Here is a 6,000-nt window from a genome sequence, read left to right on the forward strand (position 1 = left end):
ATACTTTAGCGGTTCTTAGTCGAAGCCCTACGACAGTAGCTTCATCAACATCCTCACCACTCCGTCATGCTGACGAAACTCTCCCTCGAGCTCTACTGGATCGTGAGTTCGCGGGATGTCACCGAGCTGAACGTGTGCTGAACAAGGAGGTGCCGTACGTTCGGTACTGAGGATCGGTCGATCATGATGACGTACGACTACATCAACCGCGTTGTCATAACGCTTCCGCTTAACGGTCTACGAGGGTACGTGTTCGACACTCTCCCCTCTCATTGCTATGCATCACCATGATATTGCATGTGCGTAGGAATTTTTTTGAAATTACTGCGTTCCCCAACAGTGGTATCCGAGCCAGGTTTATGCGTAGATGTTATATGCACAAGTAGAACACAAGTGAGTTGTGGGTGATACAAGTCATATTGCTTACCAGCATGTCATACTTTGGTTCGGCGGTATTGTTGAATGAAGCGGCCCGGACCGACATTACGCGTACGCTTACGTGAGATAGATTCTACCGATGTGCTTTGCACACAGGTGGCTGGCGGGTGCCAGTTTCTCCAACTTTAGTTGAACTGAGTGTGACTACGCCCGATCCTTGTTGAAGGTTAAAACAACACTAACTTGACAAACTATCGTAGTGGTTTTGATGCATAGGTAAGAACGGTTCTTGCTCAGCCCGTAGCAGCCACGTAAAACTTGGAACAACAAAGTAGAGGACGTCTAACTTTATTTTGTAGGGCATGTTGTGATGTGATATGGTCAAGGCATGATGCTATATTTTATTGTATGAGATAATCATGTTTTGTAACGGAGTTATCGGCAACTGGCAGGAGCCATATGGTTGTCGCTTTATTGTATGAAATGCAATCGCCATGTAATTGCTTTACTTTATCACTAAGAAGTAGCGATAGTCGTAGAAGCAATAGTTGGTGAGACATAAACGATGCTACGATGGAGATCAAGGTGTCGCGCCAGTGACGATGATGATCATGACGGTGCTTTGGAGATGGAGATCAAAGGCACAAGATGATGATGGCCATATCATATCACTTATATTGATTGCATGTTATGTTTATCCTTTATGCATCTTATTCTGCTTGATCCCTCACTAAATTTCAAGGTACAAGTGTTCTCCCTAAGTATGCACCGTTGCCAAAGTTCGTCGTGCCGAGACACCACGTGATGATCGGGTGTGATAATCTCAAGGTTCTTATACAACGGGTGCAAGCCATTTTTGCACACGCAGAATACTCTGGTTAAACTTGACGAGCCTAGCATATATAGATATGGCCTCGGAACACTGAGATCGAAAGGTCGAGCATGAATCATATAGTAGATATGATCAACATAGTGATGTTCACCATTGAAAACTACTCCATCTCACGTGATGATCGGACATGGTTTAGTTGATTTGGATCATGTGATCATTTAGATGACTAGAGGGATGTCTATATAAGTGGGAGTCCTTAAGTAATATGATTAATTGAACTTTAATTTATCAAGAACTTAGTCCTGATAGTATTTGCATAACTATGTTGTAGATCAATAGCTCGCGATGTAGCTCCCCGTTTATTTTGATATGTTCCTAGAGAAAAACTAAGTCGAAAGATGTTAGTAGCAATGATGCAGATTGGATCCGTGGTCTGATTATCCTCATTGCTGCACAGAAGAATTATGCCCTTGATGCACCGCTAGGTGACACACCGATTGCAGGAGCAGATGCAGACGTTATGAACATTTGGCGAGCTCGATATGGTGACTACTTGATAATTTAGTGCACCATGCTTTACGGCTTAGAATTCAAAGACGTTTTGAATGCCACAGAGAATATGAGATGTTCCAAGAGTTGAAATTAGTATTTCAAACACATGCCCATGTCGAAAGGTATGAGACCTTTGACAAGCACTTTGCCTACAAGATGGAGGAGAATAGCTCAGCTTGTGAGCATGTGCTCAGAATGTCTGAGTACTACAATCACTTGAATCAAGTGGGAGTTAATCTTCCAGATAAGATAGTGATTGACAGAGTTCTCTAGTCACTATCACCAAGTTACTGGAACTTCGTGATGAACTATAATATGCAAGGGATAACAGAAACGATCCCCAAGCTCTTCGTGATACGAAATCGACGAAGGTAGAAATCAAGAAAAGCATCAAGTGTTAATGGTTGATAAGATAACTAGTTTCGAGAAAAAGGCAAAGGGAAGAAGGGGAACTTCAAGAAGAATGGCAAGCAAGTTGCTGCTCAAGTGAAGAAGCCCAAGTCTAGACATAAGCCTGAGACTAAGTGCTTCTACTACAAAGGGACTGGTCACTGGAAGCAGAACTACCCCAAGTATTTGGCGGATAAGAAGGATGGCAAAGTGAACAAAGGTATATTTGATATACATGTTATTGATGTGTACTTTACTAGTGTTTATAGAAACCCCTCAGTATTTGATACTAGTTCAGTTGCTAAGATTAGAAACTCGAAACGGGAGTTGCAGAATGAAGAGAGACTAGTTAAGGGTGAAGTGACGATGTGTGTTGGAAGTGGTTCCAAAATTGATATGATCATCCTCACAAACTCCCTATACTTTCGGGATTAGTGTTGAACCTAAAATAAATGTTATTTGGTGTTTGCGTTAAGCATGAATATGATTGGATCATGTTTATTGCAATACAGTTATTCATTTAAGTCAAAGAATAATTGTTGTTCTATTTCCATGAATAAAACCTTCTATGGTCATAAACTCAATATAAATGGTTTACTGAATCTCGATCGTAGTGATACACATATTCATAATATTGAAGCCAAAAGATGCAATGTTAATAATGATAGTGTAACTTATTTGTGGCACTGCCGTTTAGGTCATATTGGTGTAAAGCGCATGAAGAAACTCCATGTTGATGGGTTTTTGGAATCACTTGATTATTAATCACTTGATGCTTGTGAACCATACCTCATGGGCAAGATGACTAAGACTTTGTTCTCCGGAACAATGGAGCGAGCAACTGACTTATTGGAAATAATACATACTGATGTATGCGGTCCGATGAGTGTTGAGGCTCACGGCGGGTATCGTTATTTTCTGACCTTCACAGATGATTTGAGAAGATCTGGGTATATCTACTTGATAAAACATAAGTCTGAAACATTTGAATAGTTCAAAGAATTTCAGAGTGAAGTGGAAAATCATCATAACAAGAAAATAAAGTTTCTGTGATCTGATCGTGGAGGAGAATATTTGAGTTACGAGTTTGGTCTTCATTTGAAACAATGCGGAATAGTTTCGCAACTCACGCCACCTGGAACACCACAATGTAATGGTGTGTCCGAACGCCATAACCGTACTTCATTAGATATGGTGCGATATATGATGTCTCTTACCGATTTATCACTATCATGTTGGGGTTATGCATTAGAGACAGCTGCATTCACGTTAAATAGGGCACCATCTAAATCCATTGAGACGACACCAAATGAATTGTGGTTTGGCTAGAAACCTAAGCTGTTGTTTCTTAAAGTTTGGGGCTGCGATGCTTATGTGAAAAGGTTTCAACCTGATAAGCTCGAACCCAAATCGGAGAAATGTGTATTCATAGAATACCCAAAGGAAATTATTAGGTACACCTTCTATCATAGATCCAAAGGCAAGATCTTTGTTGCTAAAAGTGGATCCTTTCTAGAGAAGGAGTTTCTCTCGAAAGAAGTGAGTGGGAGGAATGTAGAACTTGATGAGGTAATTGTACCTTCTCCTGAATTGGAAAGTAGTTCATCACAGAAATCCATTCTAGTGATCTCTACACCAATTAGTAAGCAAGCTAATGATGATGATCATGAAACTTCAGATCAAGTTACTACCGAACCTCGTAGGACAACCAGAGTATGGTCCACACCAGAGCGGTACGGTAATCCTTTCTGGAAGTCATGCTACTAGACCATGACGAACCTATGAACTGTGAGGAAGAGATGATGAGCCCAGATTCCATGAAATGGCTTCAGTCCATGAAATCTGAGATGGGATCCATGTATGAGAACAAAGCAAGGACTTTGATTGACTTGCCCAATGATCGATGAGTCATTAAGAATAAATGGATCTTCAAGAGGAAGACGGATGCTGATAGTAGTGTTACTATCTATAAAGCTCGAATTGTCGCAAAATGTTTTCGACAAGTTCAAGGTGTTGACTACGATGAGATTTTCTCACTCGTATCAATGCTTAAAAGTCTATCTGAATCATGTTAGCAGTTGCCGCATTTTAAGAAATCTGGCAAATGGATGTCAAAATTGTATTCCTTAATGGATTCCTTAAAGAAGAGTTGCATATGATGCAACCAGAAGGTTTTGTCGATCCTAAAGGTGCTAACAAAGTGAGCAAGCTCCAGTGATCCATCTATGGACTGGTTCAAGCATCTCGGAGTTGGGATATATGCTTTGATAAAGTGATCAAAGCATATGGTTTTATACATACTTGCGATGAAGTCTGTATTTACAAGAAAGTGAGTGGGAGCACTACATCATTTCTAATAAGTATATGTGAATGGCATATTGTTGATCAGAAATAATGTAAAAATTTTTGGAAAGCATAAAGGAGTGTTTGGAAAGAGTTTTTCAAAGAAAGACCTTGATGAAGCTGCTTACACATTGAGCATCGAGATCTATAGGGATAGATCAAGACGCTTGATAAGTTTTTTCAATGAGTACATACCTTGACAATATTTTGAAGTAGTTCGAAATGGAACAGTCAAAGAAGGAGTTCTTGCCTATGTTGCAAAGGTGTGAAGCTGAGTAAAGACTCAAAACCCGACCACGGTAGAAAATATAAAGAGAATGAAAAGCCATTCCCTATGCCTCAGTCATAGGTTCTATAAAGTGTGATGTTGTTTACCAGTCCTATTGTATACCTTAGCATTTTTCTGGCAAGGGAGTACAATAGTGATCTAGGAGTAGATCACTGGACAGCGGTCAAAATTATCCTTAGAGGACTAAGGAAATATTTCTCGGTTATGGAGGTGATAAAAGAGTTCGTCGTAAAGAGTTACGTCGATGCAAGCTTTTTACATCGATCTAGATGACTCTAAGTCTCGATCTGTATACATATTGAAAGTGGGAGCAATTAGCTAGAGTAGCTCCGTGCAGAGCATTGTAGACATCGAAATTTGCAAAATACATACGGATCTGAATGTTGCAGACTCGTAGACAAAACTTCTCTCAGAAGCAAAACATGATCACTCTTTTGGTATTAATCACATAGCGATGTGAACTAGATTATTGACTCTAGTAAACCCTTTGGGTATTAGTCACATGGAGATGCGAACTAATCACATAAAGATGTGAAGTAGATTATTGACTCTAGTGCAAGTGGGAGACTGAAGGAAATATGCCCTAGAGGCAATAATAAAGTTATTATTTATTTCCTTATATCATGATAAATGTTTATTATTCATGCTAGAATTGTATTAACTGGAAACTTAGAACATGTGTGAATACATAGACAAACAGAGTGTCACTAGTATGCCTCTACATGACTAGCTCGTTGAATCAAAGATGGTTAAGTTTCCTATCCATAGACATGAGTTGTCATTGGATTAACGGGATCACATCATTAGGGAATAATGTGATTGACTTGACCCGTCAGTTAGCTTAGCACGATGGTCGTTTAGTTTGTTGATGTTGCTCTCTTCATGACTTATACATGTTCCTATGACTATGAGATTATGCAACTCCCGGGTACCGGAGGAACACTTTCTGTGCTACCAAACGTCACAACATAACTGGGTGATTATAAAGGTTCTCTACAGGTGTCTCCGATGGTGCTTGTTGAGTTGGCATAGATCGAGATTAGGATTTGTCACTCCGATTGTCGAAGAGGTATCTTTGGGCCCTTTAGGTAATACACATCACTATAAGCCTTGCAAGCATTGTGACTAATGAGTTAGTTGCGGGATGATGTATTACGGAACGAGTAAAGAGACTTGCCGGTAACGAGATTGAACTAGGTATTGAGATACCGATGAT

This window comes from Triticum aestivum, chromosome 2A, assembly GCF_018294505.1.
Source record: "Triticum aestivum cultivar Chinese Spring chromosome 2A, IWGSC CS RefSeq v2.1, whole genome shotgun sequence".
Lineage (NCBI taxonomy): Eukaryota > Viridiplantae > Streptophyta > Magnoliopsida > Poales > Poaceae > Triticum > Triticum aestivum.